At 45.3% G+C, this 19,432-nt stretch overlaps 2 pseudogenes across 1 annotated transcript; one reads left to right on the plus strand and one right to left on the minus strand.

Annotated features, from left to right (window-relative positions):
- Window positions 1-4,181: 4,181 nt before the first annotated feature.
- LOC147961901 (AAA-ATPase At3g28580 pseudogene) lies at window positions 4,182-12,513 on the plus strand (annotated as a pseudogene).
- A 4,293-nt stretch (window positions 12,514-16,806) lies between these two features.
- LOC147961902 (uncharacterized) lies at window positions 16,807-19,432 on the minus strand (annotated as a pseudogene). Its single transcript, XR_015609887.1, has 2 exons — window positions 18,682-19,432; window positions 16,807-17,754 (listed from the first exon to the last, which is right to left on the minus strand). The product of XR_015609887.1 is annotated as an uncharacterized LOC147961902 (transcript).

Below are 19,432 nucleotides of genomic sequence, written 5' to 3' on the forward strand. Positions count from 1 at the left end.
TTTCCCACGCGCATCGTCACCTCGTCCTTTGCCAGTGTTCGCTTAATCCATAGTCCCTGTTTCGAGTTGCAAATATTAGCAACAGAACCAGTATCAAATACCCAGGTGCTACTGCAAGCTCTAGTAAGGTACACATCAATAACATGTATATCACATATACCTTTGTTCACCTTGCCATCCTTCTTATCTGCCAAATACTTGGGGCAGTTCCGCTTCCAGTGACCAGTCTGCTTGCAGTAGAAGCACGCAGTTTCAGGCTTTGGACCAGACTTGGGTTTCTTCTCCTGAGCAGCAACTTGCTTGCCGTTCTTCTTGAAGTTCCCCTTCTTATTACCTTTGCCCCTTTTCTTGAAACTAGTGGTCTTGTTAACCATCAACACTTGATGCTCCTTCTTGATTTCTACCTCCGCGGCTTTCAGCATTGCGAAGAGCTCGGGAATAGTCTTATTCATCCCTTGCATATTATAGTTCATCACGAAGCTCTTGTAGCTTGGTGGCAGTGATTGGAGAATTCTGTCAATGACGCAATCATCTGGAAGATTAACTCCCATCTGAATCAAGTGATTATTATACCCAGACATTTTGAGTATATGCTCACTGACAGAATTGTTCTCCTCCATCTTGCAGCTATAGAACTTATTGGAGACTTCATATCTCTCAATCCGGGCATTTGCTTGAAATATTAACTTCAACTCCTGGAACATCTCATATGCTCCATGACGTTCAAAACGTCGTTGAAGTCCCGATTCTAAGCCGTAAAGCATGGCACACTGAACTATCGAGTAGTCATCAGCTTTGCTCTGCCAGACGTTCATAACATCTGGTGTTGCTCCAGCAGCAGGCCTGGCACCTAGCGGTGCTTCCAGGACGTAATTCTTCTGAGCAGCAATGAGGATAATCCTCAAGTTACGGACCCAGTCCGTGTAATTGCTACCATCATCTTTCAACTTTGCTTTCTCAAGGAACGCATTAAAATTCAACGGAACAACAGCACGAGCCATCTATCTACAATCAACATAAACAAGCAAGATACTATCAGGTACTAAGTTCATGATAAGTTTAAGTTCAATTAATCAAATTACTTAAGAACTCCCACTTAGATAGACATCCCTCTAATCCTCTAAGTGATCACGTGATCCAAATCAACTAAACCATAACCGATCATCACGTGAGATGGAGTAGTTTTCAATGGTGAACATCGTTATGTTGATCATATCTACTATATGATTCACGCTCGACCTTTCGGTCTCCGTGTTCCGAGGCCATATCTGCATATGCTAGGCTCGTCAAGTTTAACCTGAGTATTCTGCGTGTGCAAAAACTGGCTTGCACCCGTTGTAGATGGACGTAGAGCTTATCACACCCGATCATCACGTGGTGTCTGGGCACGACGAACTTTGGCAACGGTGCATACTCAGGGAGAACACTTCTTGATAATTTAGTGAGAGATCATCTTATAATGCCACCGTCAATCAAAGCAAGATAAGATGCATAAAAGATAAACATCACATGCAATCAATATAAGTGATATGATATGGCCATCATCATCTTGTGCCTGTGATCTCCATCTCCGAAGCACCGTCATGATCACCATCGTCACCGACGCGACACCTTGATCTCCATCGTAGCATCGTTGTCGTCTCGCCAATCTTATGCTTCCACGACTATCGCTACCACTTAGTGATAAAGTAAAGCATTACATCGCGATTGCATTGCATACAATAAAGCGACAACCATATGGCTCCTGCCAGTTGCCGATAACTCGGTTACAAAACATGATCATCTCATACAATAAAATTCATCATCATGCCTTGACCATATCACATCACAACATGCCCTGCAAAAACAAGTTAGACGTCCTCTACTTTGTTGTTGCAAGTTTTACGTGGCTGCTACGGGCTTAAGCAAGAACCAATCTCACCTACGCATCAAAACCACAACGATAGTTTGTCAATTTGACTCCGTTTTAACCTTCGCAAGGACCGGGCGTAGCCATACTCGGTTCAATTAAAGTTGGAGAGACAGTCGCCCGCAAGCCACCTATGTGCAAAGCACGTCGGGGAACCGGTCTCGCGTAAGCGTACGCGTAATGTTAGTCCGGGTCGTCTCGTCCAACAATACCGCTGAACCAAAGTATGACATGCTGGTAGGCAGTATGACTTATATCGCCCACAACTCACTTGTGTTCTACTCGTGCATATAACATCAACATATAAAACCTAGGCTCTGATACCACTGTTGGGGAACGTAGTGATTTCAAAAAATTTCCTACACACACGCAAGATCATGGTGATGCATAGCAACGAGAGGGGAGAGTGTTGTCTACGTACCCACGCAAACCGACTGCGGAAGCGTTGACGCAACGTAGAGGAAGTAGTCGTACGTCTTCCCGATCCGACCGATCCAAGCACCGTTACTCCGGCACCTCCGAGTTCTTAACACACGTATAGCTCGATGACGATTCCCGGGCTCCGATCCAGCAAAGCGTCGGGGAGGAGTTCCGTCAGCACGACGGCGTGGTGACGATCTTGATGTTCTACTGTCGCAGGGCTTCGCCTAAGCACCGCTACAATATGATCGAGGTGGAATATGGTGGCAGGGGGCACCGCACACGGCTATGGAACGATCTCAAGGATCAACTTGTGTGTTCTAGGGTGCCCCCTTGCCGCCGTATATAAAGGAGCCAAGGGGGAGGGGGCGGCCGGCCAAGGAGGGCGCGCCAAGGGAGTCCTACTCCCTCTGGGAGTAGGATTCCCCCCCCCCCCCCCAATCCTAGTTGGAATAGGATTCCTCGAGGGGGGGAAGAGAGAGAGGGGGCCGGCCACCTCTCCTTGTCCTAATAGGACTAGGGGAGGGGGGAGGCGCGCAGCCCACCTTGGGCTGCCCCTTTCTCCTTTCCACTAAAGCCCACTAAGGCCCATATAGCTCCCGGGGGGTTCCGGTAACCTCCCGGTACTCCGGTAAAATCCCGATTTCACCCGGAACACTTCCGATATCCAAACATAGGCTTCCAATATATCAATCTTTATGTCTCGACCATTTCGAGACTCCTCGTCATGTCCATGATCACATCCGGAACTCTGAACAATCTTCGGTACATCAAAATGCATAAACTCATAATAACTGTCATCGTAACGTTAAGCGTGCGGACCCTACGGTTCGAGAACAATGTAGACATGACCGAGACACGTCTCCGGTCAATAACCAATAGCGGGACCTAGATGCCCATATTGGCTCCTACATATTCTACGAAGATCTTTATCGGTCAGACCGCATAACAACATACGTTGTTCCCTTTGTCATCGGTATGTTACTTGCCCGAGATTCGATCGTCGGTATCCAATACCTAGTTCAATCTCGTTACTGGCAAGTCTCTTTACTCGTTCCGTAATACATCATCCCGCAACTAACTCATTAGTTGCAATGCTTGCAAGGCTTATGTGATGTGCATTGCCGAGAGGGCCCAGAGATACCTCTCCGACAATCGGAGTGACAAATCATATTCTCGAAATACGCCAACCCAACATCTACCATTGGAGACACCTGTAGAGCTCCTTTATAATCACCCAGTTACGTTGTGACGTTTGGTAGCACACAAAGTGTTCCTCCGGCAAACGGGAGTTGCATAATCTCATAGTCATAGGAACATGTATAAGTCATGAAGAAAGCAATAGCAACATACTAAACGATCGGGTGCTAAGCTAATGGAATGGGTCATGTCAATCAGATCATTCAACTAATGATGTGACCTCGTTAATCAAATAACAACACTTTGTTCATGGTTAGGAAACATAACCATCTTTGATTAATGAGCTAGTCAAGTAGAGGCATACTAGTGACACTAAGTTTGTTTATGTATTCACACATGTATTATGTTTCCGGTTAATACAATTCTAGCATGAATAATAAACATTTATCATGATATAAGGAAATAAATAATAACTTTATTATTGCCTCTAGGGCATATTTCCTTCAGATAGTATAATTCATACTTCAAAAGATATAAGTGAAGTTCATGGAGCATTCTACAATTAATATAGACTAACCAATATCCAAGCTCAAAATGTATAAGTGAAGCACACGAAGCATTCTATAAAGCCATACTCAAAAGATTTAAGTGAAGCTCAAAGAGCAATTCTATAAGATCATACTTAGAAAATATAAGTGAAGCACATGAAGTATTCTATAAATTGATGAAGGTACATATCATACTAGCATGGTTCTTAAAGAAAAACAAAAACACAAAGGACACCAATCATGTGAACAAAACAAAAACCGACGTATACCAATAATTGTTGAAGAAGAAAGATGGGATGCCAACCGGGGCATCCCCAAGCTTAGATGCATGAGTATCCTTAGAATATTTACTTGGGGTGCATTGGGCATCTCCAAGATTGAGCTCTTGCCTCTTTTTATTCTTCTCACATCAGTAACTCCTCGTTCTTCGAACACTTCATCCACACAAAACTTTAACAAAAACTTTGTGAGATCCGTTAGTATAGTAAAGCAAATCACTACCTTTAGATACTGTTTCAAACTCATTCCAATTTCATATTAGAACTATATCTGCTGTATTTCAACTTCTCTATGGTTCATACCCTCTGATACTAGCCATAGGTGCATCAAAATAAGCAAACAACACACGAAAAACAGAATCTGTCTAAAACAGGACAGTCTGTAGTAATCTGGAGGTTTAGTAAACTTCTATAACTCCAAAAATTATGAAATAAATTTTACAATTTGAAAAATTTGTACATAAGTAATGCGCAAAAGGTTTCAGACCCATTTGACTTTCCAGTAAAAAATGTAAAATCATGCGCTACAGCCAAAGTTTCTGTTTTTTTTCTGCACATAGTAAACAAGCAATCTAATCATCCTAAAACCAAATCTTGGCACATTTTTTTTATAATAAAATGGATATATATATAAGGGGATAATTATTTACAGAGAAACTTCCATGAAAAATTATACATTGTTTCCGTGAGCATGAACACGAGTGCTCAAGGTCAACACTCACTTCTTCAATGCATAACTTTCCAATCACTTCTCCTTTTGAAAAACTTTTTAGGCATGAGAGGCAAGTAAAAAATTTGTATTTTCATTCTTTTAAAAAAATGTATGTTTCACCCACAACTAAACAGAAACAAAAGGGAAAAAACAAAATCTACTTAGTGAAGAAAGCAAACAAACATACACAAGAATATCAACCCCACGCTATTGCTCCCCGGCAACGACGCCAGAAAAGAGCTTGATAATCCCCAAGTGCAGGGAATCATCGTAGCAATTTCCAAAGGTGGAAGTGATAAGTATGGAGTGTCGAACCCACAAAGAGCTAAAGGTAAGATCAATATTCTCTCAAGCCCTATCTGCCACTGATACAACTCTACGTACGCCGAACGTTTGCTTCCAACTAGAAACGAGAAATAAAACTACGTTGTGGGTATGAAAAGGATAACTTTGCATGTATCGGAGAGATAAAATATAAAAGTAGGGGCTGTTATAATAAAGTTAGAATATATTGCTAAATATTAATAATGGTGGATCTGCGTGCGGAATTGTCCTAGACAATCGTTAACAAGACCGGTAATCACTATTGCAGTTTCATATGAGGGAGAGGCATAAGCTAACATACTTTCTCTTCTTGGATCATATGCATTTATGATTGGAACTCTAGCAAGCATCCGCAACTACTAAAGATCATTAAGGTAAAACCCAACCATAGCATTAAAGTATCAAGTCCTCTTTATTCCCATACGCCATGTCCCGTTTATCCGTGTTTGTGTTTCAGTCACTCACGCAACGCAGACAATAAGCAAACCATGGACATATTGCAACACCCTACAACGGGAATCCCTCACGCTTGCGCGACACGGAGGGCACCATAGGATAGCACCTAAGTAAAACATACAACTCATACCAATCTAGATCATCAATCCACCCAAAGACAAAGGATATCTACTCAAAACATTATAGGATGGCAACACATCATTGGATCATAATATGTGGCATAAAGCACCATGTTCAAGTAGGGATTACAGCGGGGTGCGGGAGAGTGGACCGCGTAAAAGAGATGAGGATGGTGATGTTGATGAAGATGATCACCGCGGCGATGATTCCCCTCCCGATGGCACTCCGGTGCCACTGAGAGAGAGGAGAAGAGGTTCTCCCCCTTGTGCTTCCTCCTCCATGGCCTCCCCCTTGGATGGGGAGAGGTTCTCCCTCTGGTCCTTGGCCTTCATGGTGATGATGGCCCCTCCGAGATCCTCCTCCATAGCCTCCGGTGATGATGGCCCCCTCCGGCAGGGTGCCAGAGAGGGCTTAGTTTGATTTATCATGGCTACAGAGGCTTGCAGCGGTGGAACTTCTGATCTAGGTTAATTTCTGGAGGTTTCTGTATATATAAGAGGTTTTGGCATCGAGAACAAGTCAGGGGGTCTCCGGGCTGTCCACGAGGTAGGGGGCGCGCCCAGGGGGGTGGGCGCGCCTCCCACCCTCGTGGGCAGCCCAGGACTCTTCTGCCCCAACTCTTTTACTCCATGGCCTTCTTTTGGTCCAAAAATAAGCTCCGTGAAGTTTCAAGTCAATTGGACTCTGTTTGGTTTTCTTTTTCTGCGATACTCTAAAACAAGGAAAAGACATAAACTGGCACTGGGCTCTAGGTTAATAGGTTAGTTCCAAAAACCATATAAAATAGCATATAAATGCATATAAAACATCCAAGGTTGATAATATAATAGCATGAATACTTCATAAATTATAGATACGTTGGAGATGTATCAGACCTCACCGGAAAATGCCACAAGGACAAGAAGGCGCAAGCGACAAGGACTCCGACAATGATGACAAGCCCAAGCTACCGGTAGAGCCGGAGAAGGACGACGTCACCAAAGTGACGCTCTTAGGCCTGCTTAACTTCATCGACGGGTTGTGGTCTGCTTGCGGAGGTGAGCGGATCATCATCTTCACCAGCAACCACAAGGAGAAGCTGGACTCGGTGTTGATCCAGAGGGGAAGAGTGGACAAGCACATCGAGATGTCCTACTATCGCTTCGAGGGCTTCAAGGTGTTCGCCATGAACTACCTAGATGTCGTCGAGCCCGAGCTCTTTGGGGAAATTTAGCAGCTGCTTGAGGAGAAAGACATGTCGCCCGCCGACGTTGCAGGGAACCTGATGCCCATGTCGAAGAAGAAAAGGAGGGAGCACAACAAGTGTTTGACATGCCTCATCGAGGTGCTCAAGCAGGCCAAAGAGGACGCGGCGGCAGCCAGGGTGAAGGAGGCAGAGGAGGCCAAGGAGGCTGCAACAAAGAAAGTCAAGGAGAAAGAGGAGGCAGAGGTGAAGAAAGCCAACCAGGAAGACATAGGGAAGGACAAAGCACCAGGGGAAGCCAATGGAGATATCAACACATGAAGTGATCTCAAGCCAGGAAGCCAAGGAAAAAGAGTGCACTTGTTATGCCGCTACATATAAAGCGTGCAACAATACAAAATGCTAACAAGACCCACTGAAGGATGAAAGAAAGGTGATGCTCTCATGCCTGCTTAACTTCATCGACGGGCTATGGTAGCATCCGGCCGTGACCGAATCATCATTTTCACGACAAACCACAAGGAGAAAATGGACCGGCGCTGATCCGACAGGGCAGGATGGACAAGGACATCAAGACGTCCTATTGCCTCTTGATGGCTTCAAGGTGCTCGCCAAGAACTACCTGGACGTCGTGGAGCATGGTCTGTTTGGGGAGATTCAACGGTTGCTCGAGGAGACCGACATGTCACCCATCGGTGTGGCAGAGAACCTGATGCCAATGTCGACGAAGAAGAAGAGGGACCTGATTAGTGTTTATTAGGCCTCATTGAGGCGCTCAAGTAGGCCAAGGAAGACGCGGCAGCGGCCAGCGGCAAAGCCGAAGGCGAATGAGGAAGAGGAGGCAGAAGCGGAGAAAGCCGAGGAGAAAGAGGAGCAAAGGAGAAGAAAGAAAAGGAGAAAGACGACGGGAAGGGCGCAACACCAGAGGAAGCTAAAGGAGACATCAAATAAGGTGAAGTGACAGGAGTATAGTGAGCTTGTTAGTGCTCCCTTACAAACACAAACAGATGTAGTGTTTGTCTAAATAATATATGTATCACTCATCTTCTCGACTATTAATTCAGACAAGAAATAGCCATTATAATGTTGCTATATACTAGTATATTATGCTATCTTTCCCTAATAATAAAGCACGGATTGAGTCTATTGGGTTCACCGTCGCAGCAGTTTTGCTAAAAAAACTATGATTTTAGGTAATCAACCCGCGGTACAATTTAAAGTTTTTTTTTGAGAATAACCTGCCAAGCTTTATTCCATAACGATGTTCATCGGTACAATAGTCGGGTTATGAGGAGTGCCCAACCACACATGTCTACCCCGATCTAAATTACAAGAAAACTTGGCAAGTTTGTGAGCCTCGAAATTATAGTTTCTACGCTCATGAATAAAAGAGCTAAACTGAAAACTCGACTTCCTACCTATGATTTCATGTACTATAGCTGCATGGGGACCCCCCGTCCTTCTGTTGATGTCGTTGATCACCTCTTGACAGTCCGATGCAATGACGAATTTCTGAAGATTGAGGTCTTCAGCAAGTGCCAGTGCTTCTCTACAAGCGAATACCTCTAGCATAACCGGATCAAGAACACCAGGGAAAGCCACCGAAGATGATCCCAAGTAGGCGCCGCGCTGGTCTCTGCATACCGCTGCCATAGTTCCTCCTCCTCTGTGCCGGGCTATCGCTCCATCGGCATTAATCTTGCAATAGTCGGCTGGGGGGTAGCCATCTTTCTTCTTGACGTTGCGATGCTGCACTTGGAACCGTAGCTTGAGTTCTTGGCCGTTGTAGTTGCTTCAGCTCATGAATATACGACTCAACAAAGGATATTGTTTGCATCGGGCTTTGAAAGATCGCCTCATGTATAGCTTTTCGACGAGCATACCATACTGACCATAATGTGACTACCATCTTTGTGAACTGCTCATGGTCCATGGAATCATAAAGCTCAAACATCCCATGCTTGGCGTTTGGTTCCTCATTCATTGTCATGGCCGAGACCAGCTGCTCATCCGAGAGGGCCCAAATACTGCGAGACATTGTACAAGAGAAGAGCGCATGCCTCCATGAATCTTGACAGCCGCAGAGAGGACAAGCATCCCGGACCGACATGTTCCGGTTATGAAGCAGATCAGTAGTTGGGAGGGAATGCCTCGCAAATCTCCACATGAAAACTTTACCTTTGAAGGAACAGTTAAATTCCAAAGCGAGGACCATCCTGAACGTTCTGCCTCTTCATTCGAAGTTCCTCCTCGTCCCTCTAGCCAGCTTTCTCGTTGGAGTTTCGTCTTCACCATGAACTTATAAGCTGAACTGACAGAAAATCTTCCCTTTTTGTTCGGAGCCCACGCCCAGAAATCTTCAATATTACGAGTGCAAACTGGGATCCTGAGAATGGCTTCCGCATCAATTGGCAGAAAAATGGAGCGAATTAGCTGCACATCCCACGAAGCATTGGCGGGCTGCAATAAGTCTGAAACCCACACAGGTGAATCTGGGATAAGTGATGTGATCGGTCTTGACACCATATCTTTGGGAATCCAATTGTCGTCCCAAATATTAGTCGTCCTGCCATTACCTATTCCTCATATAATTCCCTGTCTGAGCATATCCCTTCCATCAAGAATTGCTCTCCAAACCTGGGAAGGTCGAGAACCGAGTTCAGCTGTTAGAATGGAGCTGTTGGGAAAATATGACGCCTTGAGGATCCTTGCACTAAGAGATGAAGGTTCTTGTAAAAGTCTCCACGCCTGCCTTGCTAACAAAGCAAGGTTAAACAACTCCAAGTCCCTGAAACCGAGACCCCCCCCCAAATACTTTGGTCGTGTCATAACTTCCCATGAGACTCAAGCCGGCTTTCTTTCACCTTGCTTACAGCCCCACCAGAATTTGCGAATGATAGACTTGATATGATCGCATAAACCTCTAGGGAGTTTGAAACAAGACATTGAAAACACCGGAATAGCTTGTGCCACAGATTTAATCAGTACCTCTTTGCCTCCAGATGAAAGACACTTGCTCATCCATCCCTTCACCTTGTCCCATACACGGTCACTCAAATACTTGAACGTGCCATTTTTAGAATGCCCTACATCAGTCGGCATCCCCAAATACCTATCACTCAAGGACTCATTTGGGACCTGAAGATACCCCTTGATGGTTGTTTTGACAATCTTTGGGGTCTTCTTACTAAAAAAATTGATGACTTCTCCTTATTGATTCTCTGACCTGAAGCCATGGAATAAGTATCCAACAGGTGTGACACCCTTTCAGCTCCATCTATACTTGCCCTGAAAAATAGCAGGCTATCATCCGCGAATAAAAGGTGGTTCACCTCCGGAGCCGTCGGTGCTACCTTAATGCCGCAAAGTTGGGATGACTGTTCTTGGGATTTTAATAGGCACGAAAGGCCCTCTGCTGCCAACAAGAAAAGATATGGAGAGATAGGATCTCCCTGACGAATACCACGAGAAGGTTTGAACTCCTCCAACTTACTTCCATTGAACATGACTGAGAAGGAAACTGAGCTCACCATATTCATAATCACTGAAACCCATGGTGCAGCAAAGCCCAGTTTCTCCATGATAGCTTTCAGATAACTCCATTCCACTCTATCATACGCTTTCATCATATCCAACTTGAGAGCACAGTAATTGTTGTTTTTTGATCTGTTTTTTTTTTCATAAAATGCAAACACTCATAAGCAGAAATTATATTATCAGAGATGAGCCTCCCTGGGACAAACGTTCCTCAGATATGATCTCCGGTAAAATGACCTTCAGTCGGTTAGACAGGACTTTTGATGCAATTTTATAAAACACATTACATAGAGCAATGGGTCGGAATTGTGATAGAAGAGTGGGGTTGGATACCTTCAGTATGAGCACCAGTAGGGTATCATTAACACAAGCCGGGCTCTCCTCTCCTCGGACAATTCCCAAATCAGCTTTAGTAACTGCATCACCACACACATCCCAGTGCCTCTGGAAGAAATGTGCGGGAAAACCATCCGGACCCGGGGCCTTGGTTGGAAACATTTGGAAGAGGGCAGTTTTGACTTCCTTTTCATCATATGGAGCCAACAGTTGGTCGTTCATGGCTGCTGTCACCTTGACTGGGACATGTGATAACACTTCCTCCATACCCTGGACACCCTCTGAAGTGTAAAGAAGCTGGTAATACTCGCGGGCAAGTTGTTGCATCTTCGTCAAGTTTTCTGTTATCTGTCCATCCAGCTGTTGGAGCGCCTTAATCAAGTTCTTGCGCCTGCGCATAGACGCCCGGAGATGGAAGAAGTGGGTATTCCGATCTCCTTCTAATAACCATTGTACCCTAGAGCGTTGTCTCCACATTAATTCTTCCCTCAGATAAAGCTCTATCAGACGATCGTTGATCTTAATCTCAACATGACTCGGGCCCGTTCTGATGGGACTGCTGCATAGCCCTTTCAGCTCCTTTTTTAGTTTCCGTATCTCCCCACGGACGCTGCCAAAGGTGGTTTTGCTCCAGTCTCCAAGATCCGCAGCAAGGGCTTGCAGTTTCGCTCGGACCTCCTGAGCCGTGAGCACTTGATTTTCCGGCTGCCATGATGATCGGACGATATCTTTGAAGTCTGCATGTGTATCCCACATTGTCTCGTACCTAAACGGCTTCGTCCTTCTGCTGCGCTCTGCTTCAAGCTGTAGAAGGATGGGTGAGTGATCCGAGGTCGCGGCAGTCAAGTGTTGAACTGCTGCAAGAGGGAATAGCTCACACCAATCCGTTGTCGCAAGGGCCCTATCCAGTCGGACACTGGTGAAGGAGCCGCATGTGACCTTATTTTCATAGGTCCATCTCGTGCCACTATAGCCCAGATCAAGTAAACCACACACATCAACTGCCTCTCTGAAATTTTCAATCTGCGACTGACTTCTAGTTCCAATGCCATCATGCTCATCATGGCGCAATACCTCGTTAAAATCACCTAGGCAAACCCACGGGAGGTTCTCTGTCGTTGAGAGGTTCTTCATAGTGCTCCACATATTGTGGCGCAAATGAGTCTGTGCCTCACCATAGAAACACGTTAGTCTCCAGGAGGAACCCCCCAGATCAGAAATTTTTGCATCTAGGTGGTACTTCGAGTAACCCAAATTTTCCACCTTTATTTCATTGTTCCAAAAAACACATAGTCCACCACTACGACCAGTGGGATCAACACCAAAAGCATTATCATATCCTATAGTGCCTGCTATTTTTTCAGCTCGAGCTCTACTAATCTGAGTCTCTACAATGCAAAGCACCTTCGGGGCAAACTTACTCGCGAGTTCGCGAAGCTCTTGAATTGTCGGGGTGTTGCCAATCCCCCGACAATTCCAGCATAGAAGATTCATTGGGCCCGGCGGTCCTCCACCGGGGAGGCCGCCACACGCCCATCAGAAAATTTTCCTCCGCCTACTGTTTTCTTCATGTTGTTTGAGTTGTTCTTGTCCGGCCCCAATTTCTCCCCCTGCTGGCCTGTCCTGGCCCTCTTCGGGTCCTGTTTTGGCGGCGGGCTGAGAGGATCACCACTGCCCCCTTTAGCTTTTCCCAATGGAACTATTTCCAAGCCCGTAGTTGGAGTTACAACCACTTCATCAGAGCTTCTTTTCCTACTAGCTTCAGGAGTGTCATGTGCTTCCATCTCAGCATCCTCTTCCTGATCGCTGGAAAGTTGGCTTTGAAGATTAGCTCCTTTTTGTTGGTCCTTCTCTTTCTTCCTCTGGTTATTGTTACGGCGTCGAGTCGCCCACGCTGTGGTGGATGGGGCACGAAGATTCTTGAAAACGAGGGCCCAAGGAGGATGGAGACCATCTCCGTGCTCTTTAAACTCATGACCCATCATTCCACACACCTGACACCAATCTAGTAGACGCTCATACCTTACGGCAAATATTTCCCGTTCACCTCCGTGAACAATCGAAGTTGCTTTCTTCAAAGGGTTACGAACATCCAGCCTCACGCGGACACGGTAGAAATTGCCTTCAAAATCAAAGGAAGAGGGCTCTGAATCCACAAACTCGCCAAGTTTTGAGGCCAAAGCTTTGACCTTGCCATGATACGCCATGGGCAGATCAATGATCCGAGCCCATATGTCAAACTTGAAGAGTTCAATGGTTGACGGCTTAGTATATCCGTCGTAGGGCGCAATGATCACCGGATTACCTCTGAAGTGCCACGTCCCTGTGAACAGAGATAACGTTTCGTTCCAGCTTGGGCCTTTTCTAATGGGCCTGCAGTAAAACAATACGTGTAGGACACAGGAGCACGGGCTCCTCAATGCGTACGGTAGCGCCGCCGCCGCCGCCCTGCTCTTGTTCCCCTCCCTATATCCATCTCAATCTTCTCCGGCGCACCACGATCTTCAACCTCCTGCCGCCGTATGTCTCCGATTTGGATCGGAGTCCGTGTTCCCCCAGGATAAGTGCTGCAACACGAATCCATGGCGTGCCCGACCCAGATTTCAGAGGGACTTGGCTACCATTATTAGAAGGAGCCCTCAACCGGAATCTCCATTAAATCACATCATATCGCAACTTATGAAGAGTTGTCCAGGATCGTCTCAGCCGAGTTCGCCGGAAGAAAATCCGCCGTCCAAGCGTACTACACCTGAGCCGGAAGAACCCTGCCGAACATGCTACCCCAGAGGTATGTACTAGCTTTTGCCAAATTATTCTGTAAAATTTTCATCTACAATCATAAAAAGTGATGTTCTTCTTGGTCTGGTCAGAAAGTACTGAACCTTTTTTCTGCAATCTTTGTATTTGTTCTGCTTGAAAAAATCTAGGACTGATCTTTTGGTCCGTTTGGTGTCAATGAGTAAATGTTTCGTACAGAAAATCAGTGCTCCAGATTACAATTGCTTCATATATGATATCAAATGTATTTTATGTGCTTTCTGCCACAAGTCGTATGTGTGCTTTTCAAAATTATTTATTAGAATTCTAAAAGATTTTGAAAGCCAGTCTTAATCATTAGGCCTCTTTCATGCTTGTTAAGTACCCCATGGTATCTTTTATCAATTTGCCCAAAACACATTCAGCGTCATCCATTGACATGCTACAACACAGTGAACAGACTTCAGATGTCCTTTTACTCAGGTTGTGAGCTGGTGATTCATGTTTTTGTAACCCCCTAATTTTGATGTTTTAAAGTGTCAGAGTTAGTGAAGTTTGGTGGCTTATAGCTAGACGAGTGACCTTAAAAGTACACTTACAGTTCTGGTGGTACCAAAGTTTTCGTTTTTGTTCCTGTTATCTATGCCCTTAACACATGGACTGAAGTTTGTTTCTGCCATTTGAAAAAGCCTTTTCTACCACTGTGTTATCCCTTGGCTTCATTCTCAGCAAGCACCAGGACTTACGGACATAGCTTTGGTTCTGCCAAGTATGTATATATAGAAAATATTTATTCTGCAGAAATTGCTAATTGTTATTGTAGTTTTCATGCCTACCAGACCAAATCAAAGGTAGGTGCTTTGTTTCTCAAGTGAAGTAAGTCAAACTGTTATAGTAGGAGGATTATCCTAAGTCCTAACATAAGGGCGTTGAAATCATGTACAGTTGGTTCAGACAATGCTTAGCTTGTTTTTGTTAAGATCAAGTTCAGTTGCTCTTGCATCTTAGATCGATTTGAGTTTCTACACCAAGTCTAGAGCTAAATGTTACTCCCTCCGTCCCACAATGTAAGATCGTTTTTCAAGCTATGTTCTTATATTGTGGGACGAGGCAGTAAAAGGCACATCTGATCTGATAAGGAGCATTCTAACTGTCAGTTTTAAAACAGATTTTGCTCTTTTCTGAAACGAAATATGAGGAATCAAACCGTATGGTTCTCCAATTTTATGGTACTAAATTCAGATATATCAGAGACGCTATTATGTTAGCTGCATGGTCAGTTGCTCTTGCATTCTTAGATTGATTTGAGTTTCTACACCAAGCCGAGAGCTTAAATGTTAAAAGGCACATTCTGATATTATAAGGAGCATTCTAAATATCAGCTTTAATAACAGATTCTGCTATTTTCTGAAACAAAATATGAGGAGTCAACCATATGGTTCCCCAATTTTATGGTACTAAATTCAGATATATCAGAGGTACTATTATGTTAGCTGCATGTAGTTTACATGAGCATGCCAAGCTAGATGATGTTATAGGCCTTTAGGTGTTGCTATTCTCTATTCTCAGCCATATCTTACAAAAATGTTGATAAGCTAAACACCTCTGTACCAAATCTTATTTATCCACATCATTTCAAGAAAGCTACCTTTTTCCCATGCCTACAGTTATCTGGGAAGATTTCTCTAACTCTTTTGAGTGTGTGCTCTCGACACTAACTTATAAAAATACTCAAATTAAATACTCAAAACACAGCGATATGTTTTTTCTGCACCAGATGTGGTAACAAAAGAAGGGGAGCCTTGGCGCAGTGGCAAAGCTGCTGCCTTGTGACCATAAGGTCATGGGTTCAAGTCCTGGAAACAGCCTCTTACAGAAATGTAGGGAAAGGCTGCGTACAATAGACCCAAAGTGGTCGGACCCTTCCCCGGACCCTGCGCAAGCGGGAGCTACATGCACCGGGTTGCCCTTTTTTTAGATGTGGTAACAAAAAGGTGCAAACAGTTCAGTTCCTAGGTGCCTAGGTGCAACCCCGGCCACAATAGCCTTGGACGGCCTGAACGGCGCAGATGAGCGCTTCTCCCCAGGGAGGGCCATGTCGCCGTAGGTGAGAACTGCCCGAGCGAGCCGGCAGACATAACCCGGTAAGAATGTGACGCAGAGATTGGATTTTGCTTGGTTAAAGATTGGTCCTTTGGTGTGTTTGTCGGCCTTTATGCTTTTGATGGATTACGCCTAACACTTCTGCTCACTCATCACTCATTATTTACTCTGTATTCATCAAACTTTATTTATTTTGCACTATATCGTAGCATGTTCAAGGGACACACGCAGAGATGGCCATGATGCTAGCTGATAGCACCTGTTAACTTAAGAAGTTTACATGCCTTTTCTCTAATTAAAAGAGAGTTTCTTACAAACCATTGAGCCTGCCAGTTATAAAGATTTATGACTCTAAAGCCACTACTCAACTTCAGGTCGGTCTGTCGAGTATACCTCCATAATTCTCCATCTACGATACTGAAGTATATTGATGATTCTTTGTTTCAGGATATGTGGAAAAGCTATTTGCACTGCATTTCAAGGCAGATCGTAGATTACATGGCTAAGCAGCCCACCTATATTGCTAATTGTTTGCTGTGTTATTTGAATTAAAATGATTTATGTATTTTGTTAGATCATTCACATGCCATATTAATTTCAGAAAAACAATTTCTAATTTAATGGTTCATGTATTGTTATGTCTAAAATGAAAATTCCAAACAAAATTAGTCATAATTTGTATTTATAATGATGAATAAAGATGTTTCAATCGCTATATTTAAACTAAGGTTTTGAAATAAAATTGTGGTCTCTAAGCTTGTGTCAGGTGGTCCATCAACCAACGTATTATATTAGCTAGCATTTCTAATTCGTAAGTGCTACCCACGATCAATTTTATTTGATTTGAATTAACAAGGCATGGGCCCTTTTGTACAATCTATAATCATCATGATAGATATTATGTTCTCGATGGCTTATTTGATGGCCACAATTTTCTTACCCCGTTGTAACGCACGGGCCCTTTTGCTAGTAATACCAAATGCTAACATGATACTGAGTGTCGTTTGCATATATATAAGTTTATTCTCTACAAAAGACAGCAGTCTGGCGTATATAACTCACCTACAAAACTTCTTTGTTCTGATGAACAATACAAATGCTACGGCAGACCCGAAACACAAACACATGCCATAATCAGGAAGGGGAGTGCGAAGCAGTGCTTACCGGCGCAGGAAAACTCACCTTGTGGCGACTCCTTGCCATAGAAGCGCCTTTGGAAACCAGAGCCGACGTAGAGCTATTCGTGGAAACCGGAGGAGATGATAGCGTGGCCTACACCCATGACCAGAAGCGTCGCTGCTATGAAAAAGGCCAGCCTACTCCTCGTGAACCTCCCCGAGAAGTTCCAGATGCTCCAGAGCGACACCAGGGTGCTGGTCTCCCTGCTCGTTTACTCAAAGAGAGCCCCTGATCTGGCTGATGTTGTTCACCCTGGCTAGCCCCGATCCCATTCCACAGGCCATCGCAAGGAAGAGCAGTCAGAAGTCAGTTTACACATGGCCTGCACCACATTCATGTTTCTTTGTGCGACGACATGTCCTGACCAGATCCCACAAGCGCAGTGCTAGAGCTGGCTCTTCTCATTGTTTCGATTCCGTCTTGTGAGCTGTTATAACAATAACTGCTGGAGACATATCAACAGCAGGAGTATCGCGAAGCAAACACTCTGTCCAGCTGAACTTATCACGAATACTTGGTCACAGATTATGACAACCATCAGGTACCCGGCAACAGAAACGGCCATAAGAGCGAAGGCATCAAGGAACTTCTTGTTGTACTGACGATGAGCGCTGTGGACGTCGACAAAGTACATGAGCAGCAATGTGATGGATGTGGGTAATATCGCTAGCATAAGTATGAAGCTGCCGGGATTAATATGGAGGGTGTGTTGCACCTGAACCAGTATTGCTCCACTCAACGCCCAGAAAACCCTGTTTGTAAAATGCATAGATCGTTTAATATTACCATAATAAAGGATTTGGACATATCTGTACTTGTGTAACGAGCCAAAACATGATACACTTGCCTAATAAATGCACCTTATGATTGCTAGTTTGCTACGTCTGTCGAGAAACAGAGTGCATGTTAGGATTATTGAGCAAAGCGTGTGCAATGCTGGATCCACACAGGTTCACATCGTCAGAGTTGCGAATATAATTAGGTGAAAACTCAAGACAATAATGCTGAAAGTTCGTGCAATTAACACAAATGATAGCTCCACCCGGTGTGGTAGGTACAGGATTTCAGAAAATAAACATAGTGCTGAAAGGACGAGGCCAGCAAAAGAAGGCGGCATTATTGCCTCTCTGATGTCTTTGGGCAGAGCAAATTATAATGAAACAGTGACTGCGCCGACACAATTGTATTCTTCCTCTAGAACCAGTGATGCTGCCTCCCAAAGGAGCAAGAATTCCTACCATGGTTATACTGTATGTATGAATTATACTACTCCAGAATAGTTTGTATGTATTTTTCTGCTAATTTCAGCATATACAGCATCTGCATACTGTGCTATGCCACCAGAACAGATTCCTCACAGTCACAGCACATATAAGAAAGAAAGGAACTGAAAGCAAACAAAACACATGGTTCTTCTGATTTTTGATTCCTCAGTCACAGCAGAGGATGTGGCCGTTTTGATTTCACATGGATTTTTTGATACTTCTGATTTCATCTGTATACTTTGTTTTTCTTTTATTTCAGCATATACATCATCTACACAGGGTTGTATTGTAGCATGAATCGCAATAGGTCTAATTAATCACAGCATTTAGGTACTGACGCAGAGCAGAGACTGAATACTGCTTAGCAGTACAGTAAGAAAGAAAGCCAGCGAGGGGGGATCAGGACGGCAGTACCTTCAGGATGCCGTTGACGGTGCCGCCGTGGTCGGGGAAGTTCTCGACGGCGGTGACGACATCGGCCGTATATAGGAAGGTCTGCGCCTGCGCGGCGAGCAGCATGTCGACTTGTCGAGGCAGACGAGCGGGATCGGGGCCGGCGAGCCACATGGGGAGGTACCCGGCGGCACAGAGCGATGCAGGGGATTCAGTGGCCCACGGGCGCCTACGCGGAGAGGAAGCCGGCGTAGGCGCCCACGTCCTTGATCGCCGGCGAGTATACACCGGATCAGTAGCTGCCCCCCGCGAAGCTGTGGATTAGTGCGCTCGCCGCGAGCGCCGACCATCGGCCCACGCGGCCATCGCCGCCTCCCCCCGCCGGAACAGACGAGGAAAAACAAAGCTCATGGGGAGCCAGCCACATGGCACATGGGGAGGTACCCGGCGGCTCAGAGCGCAGCGCTGGCGAGGTGGACGATGCAGGGTCGTCAGAGGCCCCCGGGCGCCTACGCGGAGAGGAAGCCGGCGAGGACCCCGGCGTTGGCGCCCACGTCGAAGAAGGCGACGGCGTGGAGCGCGGACTGGTCGTAGCCCTGCGACGCCTTGATTACCGGCGAGTATACACCGAAGCAGTGGCTGCCACCCCGCGAAGCGCTGGATTAGCGCGCTCGCCGCGAGCGCCGACCACCGGCCCACCGCGCCATCGCCGCCTCGCCCCGCCGGAACAGAGGAGGAAAAAACAAAGCTTATTTTTTGACTCGTGGTGTAG

This window comes from Triticum urartu, chromosome 7A (genome assembly GCF_056163025.1).
Source record: "Triticum urartu cultivar PI428250 chromosome 7A, HENAU_Tu73, whole genome shotgun sequence".
Lineage (NCBI taxonomy): Eukaryota > Viridiplantae > Streptophyta > Magnoliopsida > Poales > Poaceae > Triticum > Triticum urartu.